The 27,627-nt window shown below is 37.4% G+C and overlaps 1 long non-coding RNA gene across 1 annotated transcript in view; it reads right to left on the minus strand.

The window, feature by feature from the left end:
- Window positions 1-5,663: 5,663 nt before the first annotated feature.
- Window positions 5,664-27,627, minus strand: part of LOC122459820 — a 42,140-nt gene continuing 20,176 nt past the window's right edge. The window contains exon 3 of the long non-coding RNA XR_006280763.1: window positions 5,664-6,559. This is a non-coding gene — a long non-coding RNA (uncharacterized LOC122459820). The remainder of the gene's footprint in view (window positions 6,560-27,627) is intronic.

Genomic DNA, 27,627 nt, shown 5'->3' on the forward strand with positions numbered 1-27,627 from the left:
CTTGGCTAAGTAAGAAACGCTATGAATACTCCGGGAGCAAAAAAAATGCTCATAAGCACTACTCTCTTGTGTTAAAAAGAAAAGGAGGACTTGTGGCACCTTAGAGACTAACAAATTTATTTGCGCATAAGCTTTCGTGAGCTACAGCTCATTTCATTGGATGCATAACTTCATGCTACAGCTCATGAAAGCTTATGCTCAAATAAATTTGTTAGTCTCTAAGGTGCCACAAGTCCTCCTTTTCTTTTTGTGAATACAGACTAACATGGCTGCTACTCTGAAACCTCTCTTGTGTTAGTAGACCATGCCGGGTTAGGATTTTTCCTATGTTGTAATGATAGTGACAGAATGAGCTCTATCCTTAAGATCACAAAATAATTTTAGTAATGCCCAGGCAAAATCAATAGTTTGTAACTTCTACAGAGCATCAAACAAAGGTATTGTTAATCTGCAGTCATTTTGCTGTCATTTTTTCTGATTGATGTGGTTAGAATTCATGTGCACTTCGTATAGTATATATGAGCAAAATTCTTTCATTTTTTTCTGAATTAATAGAAAAAAACCCTTTAGCCCATATGTAAAAAATATTCTAATCACACAACTTGTGTATGAAAAAATGGCTGCAAAATGAATCAAGTATGAGTCATAGACTTAGAATAAACCTAGCAATATCTTTGCTTTGTTTGGGAAAAATATTTTGATTTAAAGTGTGAGGAAGTGTATTTTCCAATTTGCATTAGTACAAAGCCCACTCTCCTCTCTCCTGAGGCTTGGCTGTATTAACAACCAGAAACATAGGAATTCAGCTCAAGTTTTGTCAACAGGTTTGGTTGCTCCTAGGGTTCCTACTTCAGGGCTGCTCAGCCTATATACATATAAATAAAAGAGAGAGAGAGAGAGAGAAATTCCAACCTCCCTTATATAGAAATGAGATAAAGAACAATCTGCCTTAATAGGTCAGAACACAATTAACCCTTTTCCTGCAGTATCAACGTCTGCTAATATGGCAGGGTTTTTCAAGAAAATAATCGGTAGCCACAAAGATATGACCATATGAAATTTGTATACTGAATATGTGCAGTAGAAACTTTATAAATTTTACTACTGCACATTTATTATTGCTATCCTGAGGGGTTATTCTTTAGTAAACCTATTTAATTAATAAAGATTAACAATTTCAAAAGAACCTAAGTGACTTAGGAGCTTGAGTCTCATTGACTTTCAATGAATGTAGGCATTTTTGAATAGCGTACCCAAAGCTACACCACTTAAAAATATATATCTATACATTTAATTTCACTTCAAGACTATTTTGGAGAAATAATTTTTCTAACATACAGTTTAGGATTTGCTTTTTAGTTTTACATAATTTAATACTTATTTATCTTAATGATATGAAAAGAAAATGATAAAATGCAAGGCATGCAAATTTTGGTGACTTCTAGCGTTGTGAGAAACCTGTTGTTTCCTCTCAGCATTTTTTATTTACCTTAGATCTGAAGTGGTGACCTGTTTGAATTCCTTTGTCCCCTGCCCCAGCACAGTGTATGAAACGCTTTTCAGGATCATGCTTATTGGAGATATTAATACATATTTGTAGAACACATTTGGTTCAAATTCTGACACAGTCTCTCTCTCTCTCTTTTGCGTACAACCTTAGAACACAAAACAGAAAGCGAATCTTTAAAACTGCTTTAAAATTCAGGAAGACAAACGGGTTGAGAAATAACCCCTATGACAGACATGGGCTGCTGTTGGATTAGACATGCCCTCGCTTGAACAAATGCAGAGTTTATACAACTGCAATGCAAAGTATCCTAGTTCCTGTTACAGCCCAATTTTGAGTGTTTCTCTTTTCCCCTTACAGGCATAACATTACTGTTGGTCGTGAACTATTCAATAATGGGTTCTGGCCTTAATAAAACTGTAATAAAAATGGACATTCCCTTTTCTCCTCATTTTTTTGGAGCTTGTATGAGCCTTCCCAGAAGAGGACGGAACTACAGTTTGAAAAACACTGATTTGGAGGGATGTCTTTACTAGGCACTTAAGTACCATGGTGATGTGTGTTGTTTAAGAACCTAACCAGAATGCAATAGAACAGATGAAGGTAAAATTGCTTCTCCATCAAGTGTGCAGGATTATTTTGTCGGTCCTTATTTTTGATCATTAAAGGTTATCTCCTGAAAGATGCTGATCAGTCATATTTCCCACTGAAGTCAACAGGAGCTGAAAGTCAGTGAGAATTATGAGTGATCAGCATTTCTCAGGATCAGGCTGTACACGTGCAGTTACTGATTCCCTACTGCCTGTCTGCTATGTATATTCCAATTGTTCTTGTTTCTATAATTACACTATGCAATCATCTGATGTCCAGTACAAGATCCTTTTTAGGTTAATAGCAGATCTTAAAGGGGGTCAGGGTGCCCTTTTGGCATGTTTCACATACCCTGTACTGTGCTTTTGTGGAAAAACAAAATCATTAAAATAACGTTACGCATGAATGATCATTAAACAGCAATATAAGAGCTTGGCATGTTTAGCCCATATTTGTGGTTTGGGTATGTCTTTTAATCTGATGCTTTACTATTCTTAAGCACTCCCTTTTTTTAAACAACCAATAGCAATGCAAACAGTTTCAAATCCCTTTAAAATGAGAAAAAAAAGTAAACAGAATTGCAAATGCAACTTTAGTAGAGAACTCCTCCAAATAATTTATATAAATGTAGTTTATCTTTCTGGCATTCAAACACCGTACTTTTTATCCAGATGTTTACAACATCTGAAGTAGTTAAATTAAACAAACATAATTCATCCATTGGTACTAAAGTTGGAAATAAAAGATACTTTATATTACAAAGCAAAATACTTGTTTTTCCTAATAAACCTTCACAGTAATGCACATTTCACAATTTTTACATTTTACAAGCTTTATGTTTCATATTTGAATGTTGCTTGTACAAATCACTATAGCATTATGCAGGCATTTGCATTTTATCACATTATCACATTATAATCCTTTTGATACTACTTTTTATTTTAATGATTGATTTGATTAATTTGACACATATATACAATTCCTTTGGAGTTTTGACCATTTTATCCCTCATTATCATAATTGCAAATAAATTAATTGAAAGGGTAGATATTTACATGGAGCATTATTTCACCAAAGAAAAGCTGTCATGAAATCTAAATAAATCATTGGAACGATTTAGCGGAAAGCAGTCCGTCTTCCCTTTTCTCTCCTTGCTTTTCACTCAGTCTCTCGTCTCCTACTATTGTTCTGTAGGATATGAACTGCTTTAGTCTAATAAACTCTGTTAATTGTGACTTCTTGGACATCAGCAATACTGTTGGTCTGTCCTGGTCCTAGTCTAATCATTGGGGACTTTTACAGCCATGCTTATAACCCTGCCTGCAAACTTTACCCTACCCAGCTTTTCTTTCTGGACATTCATAGCCTCCCAACTTTCCCAGCAACTCTAGATTCATCCCACCTTTCCTCCCCCATCATGAACAACTTAATCATTTGAAGGATCACTTTCCCTTTCTGCATGACTGAGATGCCATCAACACTCAAGATCTTAAAATTTGACTCTACTCTCCTTAAACTCTGTCTCACTGTCATCTTTAATATCTGCACATTGCTCTAATTGGCAAAGTCTATTTCCCTAATTAATCTCATAATATATACTGTCTACTTTCATCATTAATGCTCTAAGTAATGTCTGATGACAAGGGAAGGATCCAGTGTCAGAATTTTATTTTTTCATTGACTCGTGACCAAACTGATCATCTTCCATTTTGTCTCTCCAACTGCACCACATCAGTGCATGAGTACATGCAAGCTCAAATTCATCTGTCTGGTTGTGGAGATAAAAAGATGCAAATCAAAGGGGAGAGAGACAGAGTAACTGGCAAGAGCAGACATGGAAAGAATAGGCTTACCATCTACTAAGCTTTCCTCTATAGTTGAGTTGAGAAAAATCAGAATGTATATCCCAAGGGAAATTCTGGATTTTTGACTTTTTTTGTTTCCACTTGGGACAAAAAAAAATGGAATATTGAAACTTGTAATGGAATGAAAAGTTCCAAAAAATGTATTTGAAAACAGAAATATTTCATTTTGACATATTTTATAGAAAAGAAACAATGACATCTCTGAAATAAAATATTTAATCTTGGTTTGTTAAACTGAATCAAAACATTTAGCTTCAACAATTTTGACTTTAAATTGCATTTGTCCAAGGACCTTGGTGCTTCATGGGAGTTGTAGTTCAGGTGCTTCTTCTCCTCATGTTCCCTGACCATACTACATATGCCATGATGTACTTGTAGGTATGTGACTCCCCAGGATGCACCACATGCTTGCCAAAGGGAAGAATGGGGACATGAGGTACTCGCACTACAATGCCCACAAATCATCATGGACCTTAAGCAGATGCGGTTTCATATAGAACTAACTCAAAATGTTTTGGTTCAATCCAATCAAACCAACCTCAAATGAAATATTTTCTTGATTTTCCCAATGGAAAAATCAAAACATTGTTGGTAAAATCAAAAATTTTATAGAAACTGCACTTTCCGTCAAGACATTTGGACAGAAAGTTTCCAACCAGCTCTACGCTAGAGTCTGAAAACTCATTTTCTCCATTCAGTCATTGTAGAGGTTACTAATATTTCTAGGTGCCTGTTCTGAGCTCTTTGCTTTCCTACAGCACATTCTCCAAATTCCTCCTTGTAAGAAATTTACTACATTTTCTTTTTTTAGCTTCATTGCTGCCTTTTGCTTTATTCATCTTCAACTTGGCACCTTCCTTCATCCATTGATGATGCGAATGACCTACTTTAAATAAGCATCTCACTAGACTCCCTTTTACCTTCAATTTTCATCTCGCAACCCAAGTCTTACACATCACTGGCACCATCACTCATGCTCCCTCTGAATATTTTTAGTCCTCCTCTTTATGAAAAGCTCTTTAGACCTCTCATCACTCACTGTTTCCAGCTTCCTTTTCCTCAGCAATACTCTGAAAAAAGTGGCCCTAACTGTATAAGTTGCCTGCATTGGATAAAATCTGATTCAAACATGCTAACACTATTTCACATAAATTGAACTGATATTGAATTGCTGCAGCAAAATCTTATGATCAACTCTGCTAAGCATTATGGGGAAATCCAATAGTAGCCAAAGAGAAATATGGCACTGCAATCCAGATACACAGACCTCTGCACATCCATATGAAGTCCGTTAACCTATCTATATGTAAACACACAGATATCTCTATATATTTTTTTTATATCTCCTTGCTTACTTATATATTACAAATTAAAGTGATCTGAACTTTGCATTGCTTTAACTCTTAGTGCTTGAGTTATGCATATGCACAAAGAGCATATATATTTTCCCCTTTGTGACTGGTTGCAATGGCTTTTTGTGTATCTTGTATGCTAAGAAATAATATCAAACTAATCAGAAATTTAGCTTCCCCAATGAGATTTATATATTAGATTTATATTATCTAGATAGAGAGACTGCAAAAGCATGCACCTTTAGAAATAATTATATTTGTAGATTTTTGACACAAAATATACTCTGCTGCTTTTGGCACCTCTATACTACATCCTCTGCTATTGGCTGTCATGGTCAATGGGAGAGCCATGCAGTGCCATTGTCTGACAACAGCAATATTACAGTCAAGGGAATAGGGTGCATCTGACAGGAGACAGCACCGCTCACAAAGCCATATATTTGCTGTATTTAAATTTACTGCTAGCACTTACATGGTGAACAGCACTAAACTGCAGTATTTACTGTTCACATGGGATAAAATTCTCCCATAGTGTAACTCCATTGACTTCAGTTGAGTCATACCAGGCACTAATTTTGCCTGTAATTATCATGGATGCCATTGGCTGAATATATACCACTTCAGATGTACACATACACACAGTCATCATAGAAGTAAAGAACAGGGGAATTTCATAGAGCCTGTTTGGATGCATGAGCTACTACCTGATTTTTTCTTGTATTTCCACTCCTGCAGCAAGATCATTATATTAATGGTAACCAACTCTATGACAATATTTCATAAGCCATGATAGGTACCCTCTCCTGGCTCATGTAGTGCACACGTATGCTGCTGTCTTTTCCTTAAAAAGCTTTTATTAGAAGTCCCTGTGTTGGGGCTGATTGCCAGTATAAACAACTTTTGCTGGCTGGTTTGTGACATATGCCATCAAGCTGTCAGGTTTTACGATGATTGCATCACTGTTCCTCTATCTTTTTATGCTTGATGCACTTTCCTAGGAATCACATTATATTGTGCCTGACTCTGCTTATAAGTGCCCAGGTGTATTGAAAGGATGCTAGGATATAAAACCAGCTTGCTGGTGACAGGAAATTTTGAGTATGCCTTTCCCAGTTCTGTTATATTCAATTTTTGTTGAAATGGATGTCTTTCTGAAGCTTCTGAGCCGTTCGTCTGAAAATGAGTCTGGAACTCCCAAACATAGGCTTTTTACTTCAGGCCAGATATAGGATGTGCAGAGATACCTGAAGAGGATGGAGAATGTTGTTATACTTACATTGCATCTTTCATTCCAAAGCTTCCCAACATACTTTGTAAGTATAACAAACTGATACATAAACTATACAGAAGAATCACTTCATTCACCATTGGAGTGATATGCTCAAGACAAAGGAAGCAGTTGTTCAAGCTGCCTATAGCAACAGTACATAACAGTAAATTCTTTTTCTCACTGAAACTTCAGGACAGGGTTAGGTAGGCCAGTTGTCATTATTTGTAAAAGTAATGGTGTTAACTACAGTATCTTTGCCCAATTCCAAGTGACCCTGAATGGCCACAAATCTTGGTTTGACATCAGAAAGTCAACATCTCTAGAAGCCCCGCACTGAGGGCGTTTGGCCAATATGATATCAGAAGGAAGAATAGCACCTGCTGAATCATTGGCACAACCTCCTGCAGCACCTACGTGTCTCTTTCAGGTCTCCAGGCCAAGTGCTGAACCAGCCTGAAACTGCTTAGCTTGACATAACTGGTAGGTCACAACACATGATACTTTAATTCATTTTGTAATGCCACATAATGAACAAACCAAAAAACAGCAACAGTTTAAGTTTAGGTTTATTTTGAATAAAGGGCAAAATTTAGGTTGATTTTTGACCCCCCACCCCATTTCCTAAATATTATCCTTAAGAATGTAATTTAAACCTATAGAAGGACAGAAAATTCAGTCAGAGTCAATATCTTCACTCTATTAAACCTAGATAGCACATGTGATCAATGATAAGTCCTTACACTTTTCTAAAACTGGTACAATCTTCTGGCATGGAAGGTTATGTTAATGAGGAAGTAGATGCTTAATTCTGAATTTCTTAACTTTTGTTTAAATTTGACCCTTTTTCTTCAATGCTTGGGGAGTTAGATGCACTACTCCTATTAACATTACTAACGTGGCACATGCACTGTGTGATGAAATATGCACAGGGCCATAAGAACATTTTAAAAAATTGATTGTCAAAATGTTGTCTATTTAGTAATTACATCATAATGTTTCATTTTCCACCAAATATCAAAATATATATTCATTGAGTTAGTGAAGTTCACCCTCTGGTCAGGTGACAGGATTATTATGAAATTCATTATTAACAATATGTTGTAAATATTATGACTAGGAGGAAGTGTAGACACATTGTACTGTATCAGCATGACAGACTTGTGGGTGAAGATACACATGCTTCCTGAAGGTATTTTAGAAAGTGAGTTCTGACCTGAAACTAGAAGTGACTCCATTTATTTTGATGTTTAGTTGTAATTGAATTGCAGAGAAGAAAGTTTAAAAAAGGGCTGTTGAAATGAATAGCTATGATAGCAGGAAAGGCTGAAGGTATCTCTAAAAGGATGAAGTATGACAGCTGAAATAATTAGCAGCTTTGGCAGTGCTGCAACCAGAGTGCTAGTATCTATTATTTATAGAGCCATAAATGCACGTGGTGCTTAATGGAACATTTTAAGAGACAACATTATAGCTCCTAAGACCTTGCAATCAGACACATATGATAGAGTGAAAGATGGTGAAGCGTCCTTATTGATCAGGAAATCAGCATAGAAAGTCTTGAGGGCTCTAAAGGGAGATTTGAAGATAGAAAATCAAGTGGAACAAAATCTAAATGATGCAGATACTTTCTCCCCTCTGAAATACTCTCGCACTTTATTCTTGATTCAAAATCCATTGACAATTTTACCTATATGGCCTCAGAAAGAGTTAACTAAGGGCGAATACCATTTCCACAAAAGCTGTGCTCCATGAATCTCTTTGCTTTCAAACAGTTTGGCATAGTCTGACTGTTTCAATATGGAGGAGTCATGACATGATCCAGGAAGTTTATTAAAACATTTGCAATGTTTTGTTTAGCATGGTATAATTCAGGGCATTATAATAGCCTACAAATGGAAGTTCTCTAAAGGACTGGAGTACACTGGACATTAGAGAAAAGTTTCTTTACCCTTAAAAAAACAAACAGCAAAACAAAACAAACAATTTTATGAGAAATTGCACCATTACTTTAGATGTGATTGTAAAGGTATAGCTACTCATTACCATATTTTAAAATACAACTCAGAGCTTTAGCACTGGGATTTTATTCCTCGTTTAAGTGGGATGCTGTGAGTTGGTAGAATGGTTCAGCAACAAAAACAATCTTGCCACAAGTACTCCTGTTCTTTTTGAGGATACAGACTAACATGGCTGCTACTCAAAAACAATCTTAGTCAGCAAGGTCTCTTCTCAGGATTATTTGGGGAAAAAATGCTGTTTACAACAAGAGAACAACACAGTTCAACATAACTAGAAAATAAACAGACGCCCCAGCTTCAGCCCTGTCCCATGACCCCTGGGCATAGAGTTTGACCTTCCCAAAGGCTTTCACTCCCTTCCATCTCCAGGGGAGGGAGTGAAGATATCTCTGTTCACTACAGAATACTCCTGCGCCCTGGCACAGATGCCTTTAGTGGGGCAGTATTCTATTGTGAGCATGCACCTTTGTAAGTGATACCAGTACTTACTAGGGATTAAGAAGCAACATTCTTATTGTGTTGAAAACTATTGTTCTTTAAAAAGCACTCCAGGTTCAAATCACTTTTGACAGCAAATTTTAATATCTTATTTTGGAGATGTAAAGTAGAGTGCGTGTGTCAAGAAACAAGCTCTGTGCTTTTGCAATACTTTATTACAAGGCTAAGTTAGAAACTACACAAAATAGTGTGAGCCAAGAACTGTAAGTGGTTCAGATTAGAATAAAAATGCATATTTTTGTATAGAATGGGACAATTACACTGTTCTAGGATGCACACAAAACAAGAAGTGAAAAATATGAATGAACTGTCATTTTTACCACTGGAGACCTGGGTTGAAATTCCCACTAGGGGATATGTTTATAGATCTCATTTAAGCATATTGTAGTCCCGCCATTAGAAAGCTATCAAATGCAATGATGATGCACAGCATGTTACTTAAACAGTGGCCTGAAATTAACAGACTGAATTACTCTCTCCAGGAAGCCAAGGTTATTTATAAATTGGAATTCAGATAAGCAGAAGTGCTTTACTGAACTTACTACTATTATAACCTCAACCTCAGCCTTCCATTCTCTAGGCCAGTCCGTTACTGGAACATTCATAGCATTGAGCTGTTTAAAGTGGGAATACAACTGAAAGTAGGAAACTATGCTATATACTTATGAGAGACAGCACTTCTGGCATTTGGAAAATATCTTGTAAAAAGTTTAATTAAGAGCAACATCTTGGCATCTGTGAAGTTTATCACAATTAACTGCTTAAACTCAGTTTTCTGTGCTGTTTGCCAATTAAGCAAACGTATGCTAGTGAAATTACTGGTAAGAGTACTGGTTAACTCAGTGACAAAATAAGAACCTGCTAAATAATGTGATTAAAGTTGTTAAAAGCCAAAATAAACACTTATAATTATCTCAAGAAAAACTGCGTTACACAAGTGAGAGCTCTATAAAGTGAAACTCTGCATTCATAATTTCAGACTTTCCTGCACAATAGATCATAGTTAAAGATCTGTTAACAGACCTCTGACTGCTGAGCTGGGCAGCTTGTGGTTTTCTTCTAAACCTATTGGCATAATGTAGATTTATGTGAGAGGTGCAAATTGGAAGTTGTCTGCTTTTGGAGCCATTGGCAGAACAGAAATCATACTGTAGGGTTAGCAGCATGAAGTACATTGCTTTGAAATTACACAGCAGGGTTTCTGCTTGTTGCTCTAGTTGCCTTTAAGACCAAGACCTTGTATTGTCTGGCCATGATTAAAATCAAAGTGTAGGCTTCTTTGCTGGATGCCAGTAAACTGAGGTGAAAAACAGAAACAATCTGGATTCTTAATTATTTTAAAATGCAACATAGACAAAATGCAAAGATGAAAGCATTTTTTACTAATCTATCCTAATTATTTTAAATAAAATAATTTCCTAAAGAGGCCAATATCATGAAATGGGTATTTTTCTTTGACTATGCAACATCTCTTCCCCATATAACTTCTCGCATGACTGAGCACATGCACACCGGCACATATGTACAGACAGACTGCAAGATTTGATGTGCAGTTTAAGCATTTATAGAAGGCCCCTAGTTTTAGGCAAGGTTCAAGTTTTCTCTGAAACTTTAAGTCAACCTAGATACCACACACTGAATTTACTTAAAAATTAAATGAAGATGACTTATAGCTGCTTTAGTGTCCCACCAATGCAAAATATCCATTCTGGAAAGTTGTCTCTGGATTGTCATAATATGGATATATGCACTTTATATCAGTATGGCCTTTCAAAGCTTAAGATGCTAAATTGAAATGGCTGCACCCCCCCGCCCCCCCAAGGAGGTGCATCCCTGAGGAGCATGCGTTCTGTCTAGCACATAAAGGATGAAAAAAGAACAAAGGACTATTAAATTAGGGGTTGTCTACACGGCGCATAAGTCTGCACCACTAGTTTGTAAATTCTAGGCTGCACCCAGTATGTGGCACCCTAACTGGCCCACATGGACCTTGTTGGTGTGCACTAAAGTTTCCCTAGTGCATATTAATGTAGCACTGTTTGAAACAGGACTACATTAATGTGTACCAGGGAACTTTTAGTGTACACCACTAGGGACCACATAGGTCAGTTAGTGTGCAACACGCTGGCATGGACCAAAATTTGTACTCACTGGTTTGGACTAACACACTATGTAGACAAGCCCTTAGAAAACAAAGGAGGTGGAGGAGGGCAGCATCCATCAGCACAAACACAAGGGCCTCCAATGCAGAGGCTGCAGCACAAAGCCTGTGTACCACATAAACCCTGTTTTTGGGTTAAAATATTGCCAGCGCAGTGCTATACCCATAACAAAACAAGGTTTAAAGTGGTGTGTGGTGTGCTGGCCTATTGCATGTAGGGTCACCAACTTTGTAATATTTAAAAAGGAGTGCCAGAACCTCCCCCACCCCACCCCTGCCCTGCCTCTTCCCCTAAGGCCCCACCCCTGTTTGCTCCTCTTCCCTCCTTCCACAGTCACTCGCTGCTTTTCCCCTCTCACAACTTCCCCTGTGCCCAGGTTGGGAAGATACTCGCTTGCAGAGCCACATCTGGGAGCTGCAGCTGCCCAACCCAGGTAGGGAGACCGTCACTGTCAGAGAACTACAGTTTCTTTGATGGCTTAGGACTCTTTATTGTCAACTTGTTCAAAGGACTTGTTTTGGTGGCTTAATAGGCTAGATTCTGAAATTCCTCCTCATCAGCTCTTAAAGGCTTAAGTGGTGCATAGGCCTTGTAAATAGGCCAATCCTCCACCTCGGGGAAAATATTTTTACAAGACCTTCAATTTGGTACAACCAGGTTCATTTGAAAGACCAAGAATTTGCTCTTCAGAAAAATGTTCATGTACCTCAGGAATAAGTCCTCTTTGGCCGAAATGCATTCCAGAAGCAGAGAAATCATCCCAGTCTTCCCTTAAATTTTATGGAAAAATTGTAATGGGTGACTCATGTGAGATCCCAATAAGCTCTGGAGAACATCACGGCTTTTCATGGGCACACACAGCACTAAAAATCCTCCTAAAGTGCTCTTCCCAGCGTGCACTGAGATCAGTATAAAACCTGGGATATATTATCTGAAATTTACTTGGTTGCTACAAAATTCAGGTCAGAATCTGAAGATGATCCTCTCAGCACATTACAAACCCCCAATACTATTAACTTGGTTTAGGGTAGTTTTGTTTACATTTTCTCCCCATAATTTGAGTTGTTGCTGAATGATAAGAGGCATTGATGAAAAACATTTCTTCAATTGAATTTACCCTCGCAGAGAACCTCTCTCCACACACACACACAAGTAAAAAGCATTGAAATACAAAATACTTGATCAGTTTAATTTTAGATCTATTTCAAATTCAGCTATTACCATTCATAAAACCAGAACATGAACAAATTCCACATAATGCAACAGATCACACTTTGGAACTACACTTAAGCAAAGTTATAATTTCTATAAATGAAGCCTGCCAGTACCTAGCCTTTCCGTTTTCTTTTATAGAGAGAGGCAAAGAATTCAGTCCCTGTAATCCTTCTAGCGCCAATCTGGATAGCTCACAAAGACAACATTATTTTTTTTTTGGACAGAAAATATCCAGCATTTCTACCACTGGTGCAGCTCCACCAGTGGTAACCTTAGGGAAATCTAGGGTACTGGCAACTACAGGGTTTTTAATCATTATGTGGTCTCAGCCAGCTTCCACCATTACTATCATTGGAGGAGCTGCACCAGTGATAGGAAAAGTGAGAAACTGTAGGCCAGCAGGGAAAAGAGAGAGAGGTCAATCTTCTAACACAAAGAGGATAAGTGGAAAGGAAGATTAAATAATCTGCCAACAAGAAAAGGAACAAGAAAAACATACATAGGATCATTCTGCTTAGCCTGCACCAAGACTATCTGAAATACTGAAGCTAAAATTCATCTTTCTTTTCTGTCCATCTCTCTCTTCTTCAGATCTCTTGCTGGCTTCTCTCCCCTACAATAAAGGGGAGGTGCCAGAAGTTTGAATTTAAGGCTCTACACAGTTCTCTCCCTGCCTACATCTCAGCCCTCCTTCCCTCCTACACCTCCTTCTTGAGCCCTAACAGCCCTTTCCTTTCTCCTCTAATGTTTCCTTTTTCTTGCTTCTCCCCCCTCTTGACTTCATGCTTTTTTCCATGCCGCTCCATATGCTTGGACCAGACTCCTCCTTCACCTTATCCACCCGCTCCGCCTCCAAACCCATTTTTTTTCTCCTATTCTTCCATTCTAGTGTCTTAGGACTGTTTAGTGAGTCTAATTATATTCATCTTGTAGCCATAACATTGGCCCTGATTCTACAAAGGGAACCATTTGGGCAGATCCTTATACCCCATCTAGTCTGTGCAGGCATTGGGATTTGAGTCAGATGCTTTAAATACGTGTAAGCTCTTGGAGGCAAACACCATGTCTAATTTTTCTCTGTGAAGTGCCATTAAGGAAGGGAACATTTGTAAGTAATAGAATCAAGATTTTAAAAAAATGATTATTAAAATTCAGGGTCTTAAATTCATATTTAGGTTCCTATATAAGCATAGTCTGATTTTCAGAAGCGCTGAGCTCTCATTTAAGTCCACCTAGGCCAATAGCCAGTCTCTGACAGTAGCCAGTACCATATACTTCAGAGGAAGGTGAAAAAAATGTCCAGGGTGGAAAGTTATGGAATAAACCACTCAAAGAGCAAATTTCTTCCTAATCCATCAATGGTTGGTTTATGTCTTGAATAAGAAAAATTTAGCAAGTGGCCTTGGGCAAGTCACTTAAGCCTGGTCTACATTAAAAAGTTAGGTTGACCCAGCTACATTGCGTAGAGGTGTGAAAAATCCACATCCATGAGGAATGTAGTTAAGCAGACCTAACCCGTTGTGTAGAAAGCAATAGGTCAATGGAGGAATTCTTCCTCTCAGGAAGGTGGGTTACCAGGGCCTTCAGCATAGGACTAGTATAGTATAGTACCACTGTAGTATTTAAAGTGCAGACAAGCGCTCAAGTTGTCTGTGTCTCACGGTCATCATCTTTAAAACAGAGACAACAGACTTATTTCAATAGGTACGTTATGAGGATTAACTACCTTTTTTCTAGTTTTGAATCATTATTTAAAATGGTAACATCAGATATTATTCCTGGAGCCGTGAGCAACAAACAACAATGGGTTTATAAAGAATACATTATGGCAGATAAACTTGAACTGTTTTGTGGTAGAACTGGAAAATTAAGGGATGAATGAAATGAAGTACCTTTACATTCCATATCTCAGTTTACGTAAAGTATTTAGTACTATGTCTCATGAAATATTGCCTGAAAAAACCCAAACAATGGCAAAATATCGAAGTGTCCAAGATACCGCAAAGAACAGTGTTAGACCTGAATGATGATGTTGTATTGCAAGATTTTGCCAACGCAAGGGAGGATGGAGCAAAAATACAAAGGGATCAGAGTTTAAATATATGGACAGGAAATTAAAAAAAAAAGAGAGATTCAACCTGGAAAAATGCAGCCAACACATTTGGGAAAAATGACCAAAAATATGGGGGATGGGAACAACCATAAGAAAGAAGTCATGCTGCACAATTCACAGGGATGTTGCAAGTTATATATGTAATTGCAGTGTGATATGGCAACAGAGCATTTGTTACATGTTTGGGTTGCATACATAGAGCCATCACATCATGGACCAGGAAGATGATAGTGCCTTTCTCTCTGGTCCTGATTCTCCACCATTAAAATCAATGGGAGCTTTGCCATTGATTTCAGAGAGCCATAGGCTCAAGCCCTGCATGGCATTAGCAGTATTGCCAAACCCAAGTGTACAAAATTATGATTCAGGCACCCCAAAATCATGAGATTGTCCTAAAATGCATGAACTTTTAAATAAGTGTTGGTCTTCTTCTGGGTTTTGAGCCTTCAGGGTTCACATTTTCAAGCTTTTCTCTGTAACCACGGGGGCTAGAAATTTACTCTCAAAAAATGAAAACAGAGAGACTCATGTAATCACATGCCTCCCATAGCTGGGACTTTAAGGCAAACACCAAATACAACGAGAATCATGATAAAATCATTAGAGCTGGTAACACTGCACAGATGAGACCATGCTTACTATATGACATTCATTTCTGGGCAGTCTAACAAAAAGGTGTCGATATAACTGAGGAAATTCAGAAGACAGCAACAAAAAGTAAGATAACTGATGGATTCATTTAGAAAGAATAATGTGTAAACTATTATTGCTTGTGGAATGTAAGGCTTTTATTGTTGTATAAGCATCAGAGAGGTGGCTTGTAGTGATAAAAAATACTCCATATATTGGAATGCTTAGCTCCGGGATTACCCAACCAAGCTAAGAACTGTAGGCTGTTGCTAAAAGCAGGCTGGTTTTTGTTATGTTAGATGTCTGTAAACCATGAATGAAAAATATATTTGCTGAACATAAGCTCCTGTTGTTTTAATGAGAACCACAACATAGTGTAAGCATTGTTTACACAGTGTGGCAATGCACACTAAAGGGATGGGACTGCTAAAGAGTGCACCAACGTGCTGCACACTAACTGGCCTGTGTACACTCTGGTGGCGTGCACTACAAATTTTGTAGTGCACATTATAGAATGTGCAGTGGAGGGGTTTGCACACTAGAGGGGTGCAGTTGCTGGGAGATTTTAGTGCATGCCAGCAGGGTGTACATGGGCCAGATAGTACACACCACGTTTGTGCAGTTTAGAAATCAGACCCCTCTACTACACATAACTGCCGTGTAGAAAAGTCCCAAATCTGAGATAGAATTAATTAGTAAGGTTGGAGTGCTGGGAAAGATATGGTAATTGTGTACACATATTTAAAGGACATTCACAGAAGGCAGAAGATTTGTTTTGTGTGTGCAAGGAAATGTAAGGTGCACTTTTGTACCATGCTATTTCTTATATAACACCCGTTAGAATTTATATAGGATTTCAGGTTTTCAGAGAGTCATACAAACATTAATTGATTAATTCATGCAATATTTCCACATGTTGGGTATGAGGTATTATTAATCCCATTTTACAGATGAGAAAACTGATGTAGACATATAGTGCTAACATGATAAAGGAGGGAGTAGAATTTAGAGCTTTCTAACATCCAATCCTGGGATAATGCTTCTGGATGCTGCTCTTTCTAATTAAGCATGAGTTTGGAGCACAACGCTATTGAAAATTTAGAGTTCTCTTTCTCTGAAATGCAATGACTGAAAATGCACCCCTCTTTCTTTGTTTCCAAATAGTCTAAACTCCATGTCCTGCCTCCCTAAACAACGACAGCCACCAATCAAATATGAAGACATTTGTGCAAGCCTGGTTCTGCCCAGCTCTTGTTAGCTATTTGCAAATCATTGTGCAAATTGAACACATTAAATGTGTTTTTAAATGAAGAAATGCCTCTTGCTTCAGAGTAAAAGAGAATTGCTAAAAGGATGTGTCACACAAACCCATATATTTGTAATAGGAAGCAGAACTGATCATGTAGTTTGTATATATTAAAGATTAGCAAACAAACTTAGATCTACTTAATGGTAATCAAAATTTAAAAGCTCTCCGTTTCCCCAAGTTTAGGCATTTGATATGACATTAACTTTAAAAGATATGAAAGAAGGACAAAAGGACAGGGCTAAAGGCAAACTCAAATAAGGTTCTGTATTAACAGAGCCTGTTATATATCTGACCTCCTGAATCTTTAAATAATTAAACCTAACACACTGGATAAACTGCCCCTTCTTTCCTTTTTAACTGAATTTAGAACTGTCTGGTTAAAATCATTAGAACAGTTTGGCAACATTTTAGTAGAAAAAGCCTAGTTAAAAAAAAAGCTAGTGTCAGACAACTTTAAGATGATCTGGAGGCATTAAAAGAACTATATTTCTATCATCGTCACTATTTTGAGAAGAGTGTTATTTAAGTGATAATTTCCTTCCCAACCCCCATCTTATTATTGGTTGTATCTTTGTTTAAATGATGCAAAACTATGTCTTTCTGAAGTGCAGCACATTTTAAAAAAATGTCTTCATATGTAATTGTTGGGTAATCATGAATATATTTTTATTTAATAATTACATTAAATTAAGTCTTAGAGGCATGTATTCTAACCTATGGTGAATAGTATCTTACTATAAAATTAATCTGATGAAACAGGATTTTTCATAAAATATAGTTAATGCTACACGCTACCGTATGGGAAAATAGTATACAGAATTTGATCAAGACATTCTAATTAAAGTATACTTGCATGTATTTAAATGATTACAGATCTATTAGACATCAATGTATTTTATTAACTATGTAATTATCTTCTGTGAAAGACAAGAACTGTTTCACTAGCTGTTGTTCTTGCTGTCTGAACACCAAAGTAAAAAACAGAAGGTATGGACTAGTTTGTGTTTAAATTAGGATCTATAGCAGTGATACTCAGATCTCAGTGGTTGAGGAGCCAAATTAGCAATCAGTGTTACCCAAAAGAGCCACAATAATGTGAATCCATTGTTATCCCGATTGCTTAATAACTTAGACTGGCTAATAATTACATCACACAGTGTTTTAATATCATATGCTGCAAAGAGCCACACGAGCCACATTAAAGAGCTACTTGTGGCTCGCGAATCTCACTCTGAGTATCACTGCTCTACAGTGTGTTTTTTCAGCAAAGCACCATGTTTCACATAATTATTTCTGTCACAGGTCCAGGTGTATCTCTACCCTGTTTGGATATAGCAGGATTTATAGAAAAGGATGAAAAGTTTATCAATACAGCCTGAAAAATGTGCATATTTTATAATTTATGGAAACAGATCACTTTGCTAAAGTTCATAGTGAGGGGAATCAATGATCTGAAGGAGGCCATATTTTCTTGAAAACAGGAGTGTGCAATCCCAGGAGAGTTTGAAGTTTTGTGATTCACACAACCTGTTGAAAATATTTTGTGAACATAGAATGTGAGTTTAAGTTTTCTGAAACTTTTTTTCCATAAACGAAAGCCATGTTTTTAAGAAAGATTTGATTTTAAAACATATTTTTCCAACAACGTTTGTGCTGTGAAAACTGATGAACAGTTACTTGGAATGCCCCAATTCATCTCTCACCTCAGTGCTCTAACTGATGAACTATGTGATACTCTGATGTGAGCCTCTTTTAATCTCTCCTGTTATAGGTGATCCACTGTGAATAAATACTTAAAGAGTCATTGGGTCAGAGAGAGAGAGAGAGAGAGCGAGCGAGTGAATGAAAATGATTTGATAGCCTGCTGATTATGGCATCTACGTGGGAGGTGGGAGACCCAGGGTCCAGTCCACATGCTTCAATGGCTGTTTAAGTGTTTATCCAAAGTGCAACAACTTCAGCAAGAGAGATTGAGGGAAATTTACATCAGAATATCCCAGAACTCAGTGATTAAAACACTCTTCTTTTGGGAAAGTTTTAATTAGAATGTTCAATTCCTTTCTCCACATTAGGCAGAGGTGAGTGCTCTAACTACTGGGCTAAAAGTTATAAGGTGGGCACCTGCACTGCAGTAACTCCTGGAGTTTGAATGGGGCCTAATCTGGTAGATGTGCTCTGAGCACACCTATCAGATCAGGCCACACAGGCAAGACAGGCAGAAGAAAATTCTGTCTTTGCCCCATTTGTGGATTGTACTAGGGTTTAGACAGGAGATAGGTGTCCAGATGCCTAGAGTGAGATAGTAGTGCACATAGCTTGAGGCAGAAACTTAGGTGCCTAGGAAACTTTTTCAGTGGAAATTTAGGTGCTGAGCAAGTTAAAGTACCTACAAGATCAGTGGCAGCTGAGTAGGAATTCAGAGGATTGCAATGGTGTCAAAACCAGGGAGCTAGGTTCCTAAATCTGGGGGTTAGGCACCCAAGTCCCTTTGTTTCCATTGCCATTTCCTCCAGCCTCTCAATCACATCCTGCTGCAATCCAAGCAGTGGAGGAGGGGAAGGCCATTCCACTATTGTTGCAAGCAGACCAAATTACTGAAAGGGCAGCCTCCTTTTGGGGTGCAAATTGCAGCCACAAAGTTTGTTTCCACAATACAATGAAAACCACACAGGTGCAAGAAATCAGATTTGCTCCTACTATCCATTGTGCAGATGCAAGTATTGTGGCCTCCATCCTACTGAAAAATGTGCTCCAATATCTTTTCATATGGCAACGCCTCAGTGATTACCAGTACTATCTAGAGAAGCTCATTGAGTTGGAATGCACTATACTTAATCTTGTCCATAGCTTCTTGTGAACATTTTTGGCATTTTAATTCTATGTAGCAAAAATTAAAAACATTCCAACTATCTCAGATCTAGATTAATGTTTTTGAATCCACACCCAAGGATTTCACAGTGCATTGAGTACAATGTGATGTTTTATGCTATACCATTGACTTCCTGTGAAGCCATTGTTTAGCACATAATATTAATTAAAAATAATTGTGAGTCACAATTAAGAGCCTTGTGAAATTAAAGATTTCTTGATTAGAAGCTTTATGTGAAAAGTGTCTGCACTGCACTTTGCAAGTTTTGTGCCTTCAGAACTTTGCTTTTTAGCAATCGTTTAAGGCACTGGTTACATTTCACCTGAAGTCATATAACCTTTTTCATATGAAATTTCTTCTTTATTAAACTTTGAGCCTAAGTGGAAGAGGGATAACAGCTTTCTTTAAAAGTTTTCTTTTGTGGAAGAGAAGCTTGGAGAGACAGTAGGAGAAAAACTAAGGAAAATCTCCAGAAGAGAGAAAAGGAGAAGTTTCTGCCCATGTTGTTCCATGAGGGACAGTTCAAACTGCTGTGTCCTTATTCAAACTGAAATGAATCTTAAAGTCTTTTGGAGTTTGGCCATCATTTATTCAGATACACGCACAGATGATTCTGAGAGGTTTGCAGTCAGAGAGCCTTGTGTTTAGTGACATGGAAGCAAAACTGCTGAATTGGAGAATGGCACATACTTAGGGGAAGGATAGTTCTGATATTAGGGCACTTGCCTGAAATTTAGGCAACCTAAATTTAATTTATAGATCCACCACAGACTTCCTGTGTGACCTTGGGAATATCATTTAGGGCCAGATTTTTATGCCTAATTAAGTGCCTAATACTTTTTCCAATACAGTTGCCAACTTTCACGTGGTAAATAAGCACTCTTACTTTCACAATAAACCAGAAATCAAGCTAATCCCATTTCAAAACAAGTTCAGAACAAGCCAGTCCCTAAGAGCCCCAACACTCTCTGTGTGACTAGATCCCCCCAGTGTGCAGTCTGAGACTATGGTGGGCCCGCTATGCACCCCTGATTCTCCCCCCTCCCTGCTTGCCCCTGCTTGCTGGGAACTGATCAAAATAAAGCAGCAACAAGAAGTTACAAGCCCAAAACCAGCCAACAAGCAACTCAACTCACAAGCCAATTAAGTCAAAATTTCTGTGTTTTTTCCACAGGTTTGACATGTCTGCCCTTTGGCATGTCTGTCTATATCTCATTTTCCCATCTGTAAACAGAGATAATTTTGGAGGACTTCCCTACCGCACACGTAAATACATTAAATATTGTGAGATGTTCAAATGCTACAGTAATGGGGGCCATATAGGTTCCTAAGATAGATAGGAATGATTTCAGTGTTTGCAGAAGGTTTAGAAGTAACACCAGATTTGGGGCAGATGCAGAAATTGTATGGCATCAGCCCTAGAATCTTCTCTTCCTATGCAAGAAAACATGTCGAGCTGGGTCTGTCCACCCCTTTATGCCTTCTATTGCATGTCATTATAATCTTTAACCTCTTATAATTCAGCCCCTCCCCAGAGACTAATGGCCCTACAGCTGTTTGTATTGTTGATGTTACTATTTTAGGTAGACCGTGACTCATTTGTCATCATAATATCACTCATTAACTATATGTTGCCCTACGTAATCAGCCTGCTGTTCTTTTGGCTTTATAACTTTTGCTGACACATAACTTGCTTGTTATGATTTTTAAAATCACTGCTAAAAATTTGCAAGTAATTTTCTGCTCATCTCTAGTTGGGATTTATGCAATACCAAATAGATTGTTGCATTTTTATGGCTACTGATATTGTAAAAATAGGATAAAAATACACATCTCAACTGTCTGGTAAACTTCAGGCTAACGTCTATCCTCAGATGCAGACATGTGTGGCTCCCACTGAAGTTAATGGGAGTGGTGTGCTTGCATCAGAGGGCATAACTGGTCCCTAATTGCTTATTATTGGCCACTTGATATCAAGTCATATGCAGACAGTAGGATAATAGATGCATTATATCAATATGATCAACTGGATGATAACATATCCTGCAGTTAACATTGACAGTTAAAAATGGATTTGCAGTCTGCAAAAGCAATTGTTAGTCAAAAATGTAATAATTGCATGTAACTTCTTGATGATAAATTATTCAACTTACGTGATTTACATCCTATGTTTTTATGGGCTATGAGCCAGTAATCAGGTAGCCAAAGCTTAAAAAAGCTCCTATAAAGCTCTAAATTGCATTAACATTTCAGATGAACATGAATTATTTGTTGCTTTGTTTTCATATATCTTCTTTTTGCTAGACTTTTTTCTTTTCATTCTTTTCTGGAATTAATGATACAACTATTAGTGTCAACACATAGCTAGTTAAAACTCTAACACACACCTTATCTATAAGAGAGCACCATGTTATAATTAACTGGAAAAGTTTTATGAGATGACTTCTGTAAAGGCTCATAGATCATTGTAGGAAAATGTCAGATAAAGGCACGCTACTAAAATAAACAGAAAATGTTCTGTACTAAATGTAGTGCAGGTAAATGAAAATCAAAACAAAAGGACCCCATGAAATACTGCAAATGATCAATATAAAACATAAGAAACACCAGGATCATCTCAGAAATCAGTGTGTCATGAACGGTCTTGAGCTCATAATTAAGCATGTAGAGACTTTGAAAGATAATATGAATGTATACAAAATTCTCAAAGGTAATGCAGTAAATGCAGATTGTATAATCTCTTTAACAGAAAAGAAAGATTCCAGGGCTAAGAATGGAAAAATTCACGGCAGCATCCATGAAGGAAAATAACACCTGCATTATTCATTATCATTTAAGTTATCCAAAGGAAGAGTACAACTGGACCTAAAGCATTGAAGTAATCATGAGAAGTAATTTCATAGCATGGGGAGGTTTGGGTATCAGAATTCCAGCGAACCCTATGGATGGGGGATTTTTCCAGCTTTTCAGAGGATAGCTTGAAGGGCAGACCTACTTCGAGTTTTTAGCTCTTAGCTCCACAATAGAACAGACAAGTCTGCTTTTTCCTGTAGACTACTTTTTTTTGGCCTGATTTACTGGGGAGTATGACCAATCTGCAGGTTTTTTGTAGTGGCAGGCTCTGACCTCACTAGGGATTATCATCAGAAAGTGATCTGTGACTTTTGAACAATAGCCCTGGCATTAAAATATACAAAAGTTACCTACTGTTCCTCTGGTATCTTCATCCACATTGCTCATACTCTCTCACATGATGTCATTCTCTACATCACTATTTTTATTATTTTGCTTTTTATTTTAATGTCCATGTTTCTCAGATTTCTGATTTTGTCCCATTCCAGGGAATGAAAATATTCTCTGAACCCAGTGGCCTCACCTTCTCCTCCTCCCCAGCTCATCACCAAAGTCCCATACCTTTATGCTGAGATAGGCATGGTATATCTGGAATGAAGTATGCTTTGCATGCCTGTTCTGCAGCTGCTTCCTCCCTCTGCATCAGAGACATTGTGGCTCTGAATAACTGATGCATGTTGCATCCTCTCTTCCTCTTGATGCATGTTGCATCTTCCTCTTCCTCTTGGGATTGCTTTCTTTTAAAGTGACTGGTTGTTCAATGTCTTGTGCAGTGCCAGATGGTGAGGAGCTTGCAAGTGAACCTGTAAATTCCCTGATCTTTGATCTGCCAAGCATGATACTAGTCATGAGCAGTATCTTAGAGCAGACTTAGTGCCATACTGGCAGTCATGATTTACCAGATCATGCGAGAACTCTAGCCATGTTCTCTGCAAACTGGGGTGAGGCTGTCTATAAAAGGCAACTTTGTGCCAGTGGAGGAGTCCCCTTTTGAACTCTGTTTCTTAAAATAACATTTTTTTTTACAACAAAATCCGAAGAGTGTTTCATTAGACTATTTATAGACAGTTAGACCTTGATCATGCAAACCTTTATGCATGTGAATAGTTCCACTGAGGTTAAGGGGATTGTTCAGCTGGGTAAAGTCAGTTTAAGGCCATACAGCCTATAGAAAATTTACCATTTCCTATTAAATTCTGTAAGACTTTCCCATAAGGGAAATACAACCATCCCAGTAGGGCCTTGCTCCCTTGAAGACAATTGGTGATGTGGCATTGATATCACTGGGAGGAGGATCGAGCTTTAAATGTGGGTCTAATCCGGAAAGGAAACTACAAATGGCCCAAAATGTAAACATTACAAGATTCAATATATATTTGCAAAATGTGCTTAGCAGAAGTCTTAAAACTGAACGTATTTTAACATAGGATCATCTTTATGATAAAGAGAAGCTAGCTTGCACAAATTGGAGGATAGCAAGGGTAATAAGTGGTCATTTTAATGTTTCTAAAGAGAAGCAGATGGTTAGCTTAGCCCATATATTTGATTTTGAGCGTATAGAACATAAAATAATAGGGAATTGCAATTAAGGTTCAAGCTGACTTTTTTAAAGTGTTACCCAAGTCTAATGACTCCTTTGTATAAATTACTCCCAGATGCTGAACTGCATGAAAAACTATGGGATATTATAACCTAATATTTAACCAGCACCTGTAACAGGTAAATTATTTCAGAACCATAGTTGAAGAATTTCTGTTGTATTTTTCTAACAAAATACTGGGAGGAGAGGTGTAGGAAGAGAAAAGGTAAAGGCCCAAATCTTGCCCAGGCTATTCCTTTGAGTAATCCCCCAGAAGTCAATAAGAGTATTTACATACTGGGTACATAGTCAAATGTAAACACATTTGTTTGTATCTATTAAATGCTAATCTTAATGCCACATTTTCAATTTATAACAACAACAAGGAAAGTAATTGAACCCTGAATGTTGCAGTTTTCTTTTGTTCACTTTCCAGTTAATTTTGTTCGATAAACTGTGGCAGCATCACACTTTCAAAGCACAAAACTCCTTGTGCTGAATTAATTTTGCCTGAGTTCTATTGATTCTGAAAAAGATTATCTGCATGTACTGGAAAAAAAATCAGAATGGTTTCTTCAGAGGTCAGGAATTAGTTGTTAACACCTCACCTTGTCAGAAATATATGACATGCAATTTCTTTTGTACACAATGACTAATAACTGATATTAGAGAGCATGCTTGCAATAACACACATTTTTTTCGAGAGGCTAACAATATTAAAGATGCGAGGGGAAAAAAGCTCATTACTTTCCAGGGGGCTTATTTCTCATTTTTCACTTCTGTTTGTAATCGCTGTCATCTTTGTTTCTTATGCTTTGGCTAAAAAAGGTGATTCTTATATTTATTAGAACTGGGTTTCAACAAACATTATGCAATATGGTAGACTCAGGAATGATTTATTGATAATTTGTCACTTTTATTTATGGAAGTGTAGACCCTGGAGTCCTAAAGCTGGTAAATCACATTATACAGCTACAATTTTTTTTTATTCTTTGCTGCCAAAAGGGCACCATGTAAACTGACTGCGTCCCCAACCCCCACCCAGTGTCTGATAATGATGCACTTGCTAATATAAAAGGAGGTGGGGGGAGTTTGGGGAGAAGACAACTAATTATAACTTTATTTTTGTTTGAATAGGTTTGCAGTTTAAGCTAGAGTTGCATAAACAATAGATTGATAAAATATAATTAGAAGCAAGATTAAAGCTTAATGAGGGGAAAGATTGGGAAAGAATGTAAATGGAGCAGTAGGCTGTGCAGAATTTTAAGCTGTTTATTTTTGTACAGCTGTGCAACACTTTCACATAGTTCCCAGATGGAAGCAGCTGTTTGAATCTCTTTTTTCCCTTATAGCAAAGGCCTTAGTTCATTTTTATTCACTTGTTCCAGATTAGTTATGTTCGATATGACACTTCACTAAATCACAACCAGCAACCACATCTGAGGTTGTCAAGATGGGCACCCCGTGTTCATTTGCCACTTTACCACTCACTTATCTCATCTGGCAACCTCTCAAACAACAAGCTGTTCCACTCCTTGTAATATGTTTATCTCCCATAGTGATGTCAGCAGAACTCGGCAAATCTAATATTCATGCTCAAACAGATTTTTTGGTGCTCTTTGTTTATGAGAAAGGGCTCTGTATCACCCCTGCAGCTGCTTCCTCTTGATCAAGCTTTGTTTTTGTATGGTTCTCTTCAGATAGAACTTGGGAGATGTACAAAGCATATGCCCATTTGACTTTACCGTATTTTTGTTTTTCATAAAAAGCAACTGATATCTATTTTTCCACAGGCGTGTTACGTAACTTACATTTCCCTCCAGTTTGTCAAGAGCTCCTATGCAAGAGAGAACATAAAAGTTTCTTCTTTAAAAAGCAATCACTGGGAAAGAAAAAATATGTAGGCTTTCAAGAATAAATGATATAGATTTAGAAGAACATTTATCTTGCAGGACATATGTAGTTCAGCATTATGGGCAGGACCTCTATTGACCTGAACCTTGTGTAGGTATTTACATCAGTGCAAAGTGTGTGTAAATCATTACCATACCTGTTTGGATAGACACTCTGCATTGGTGTAAATGACTGTATAAGGTGCAAGGCACCATAGAATCTGGCCCTGTATCTGCAATATTTATACATTTCTAGCTTCCCATTTTATGACACATGGGTGTTTTCCAGCTGTTTACAAAGGAGCTCTTTCAGCAGGTTTGTACCAATTGTATTTCCATGGTATTTTATTTGTGATAAACCTCTTAGCTAAGCTGGGGGCACAGAGTTCCATTTATTTATGACAAATCCCTAGCAATATTTGTGAACACAGTCTTTATATTAAGAGATATGCTGATTTTTTTTTCTATTTTGATTATATTTTTGCTATTGCTATACATTTTTTGCTGTTCACTCACACATTCAAATATGAAGGGACTTTAAAACCCCAAGTCTGCAATTTGTTTTCTCTGTGCAAAACAAGTTTCAGGATCAGGTCTTAACTAGGCAGCAAGTATGTCACTCATGACTTTATCTTGCCTTCCTATGAACTTTTCAAACAGCCCGGTCCCAAACCTCTTTGATAAGAGTATCTTTAAAAATATTGGTTGTAATCCTGGCCCCATTAAAGTCAATGGGACTTTGCCACTGACTTCAGTGAAGCCTCTATTTCATTCATGTTTTCCAAAATTCCCTCCAAAGCTAATACACCTTTTTTTAAAATTTAGAGTTTATTAAATCCTTAGAAACAGAATTCTTCTGTGTATCCCTAAAAAAGATATATCATAAGAAACAGTAGTAAAAAAATCTCACACTTCCCTATCAATGGACCACCCACTCTCCTGATCTGGATTGGAACCACCTCTAGGCTATGAGAGAGGCTGTTCAGTGTCCATTCCTATACAGTCGTTGGCTATTCTGCTGACAGGGATGCCAATTAGTGCCAATTACGGTGGGGAGTTTTATGATCCGGACACCTGTCCAGTTGGAATTGGACTGAGACCACCAAGCCATTTCTCATCTATCTCAAACAGGCATCTGACGGCTAAATACAAGAAGTACTACTCATATAGCATAAAAACAGAGGATTTAATTTGTTATTTGTGGGGTCTTATTGACTGCTCACATATGGCTGGATGGCTGCTGAGTATTTGTGAAAATGTTTGTGAAAGTTTCATGTATTTTAATATGATTGATTGTTCATTCACAAATCTGAAGCAGAAGTACAGGCCATTAGGCAAACAAAAGAAGGGAAGCAGCGTGGTTCTGTGGAGAGGCATGAAAAGTATCCTTGACAAGGTTTTAGACCAAAACAAACTAACAAATACCACAACAACTAGGAATCCTGCCTCATATTTATACACACAGTTTGGTCTGATTTTTTTAAACTTACCATTGTTAAAATATTTCAAAGTACTATTACCAAGAAAGATTTAAGAAAACGTGTCTTTCTTCTAGTTTGATTACTTGTGTACCTGATAGTATTTTGTGTACAGATGTTTTCTCTGTTTCCCTTTTAATCAGTCCGTCCTTTTTCATCCTTTTGTGTGGATGGGTGGGTGGGTATGGTTTTTCACTCAGCAAAGAGGAGACAAAAACATTTAGGGTGGGTTTCTTCAGAAATGCTCAGCATTGGCCTAAATCTGACCCCACTGAATTCAGTGCTTCTGAAAATCCCATCCTGAAAAAAATTTAGAAAAATGTGACTGTTAAGAACTATTAAAAGTGGCAGGAGAATTCAGAGATAGTTGAAGTACATGAAATTACTTTTAAATCTTTTTTATTTAATTGATAAAGTTATTGGCAT

This window comes from Dermochelys coriacea, chromosome 4 (genome assembly GCF_009764565.3).
Source record: "Dermochelys coriacea isolate rDerCor1 chromosome 4, rDerCor1.pri.v4, whole genome shotgun sequence".
Lineage (NCBI taxonomy): Eukaryota > Metazoa > Chordata > Testudines > Dermochelyidae > Dermochelys > Dermochelys coriacea.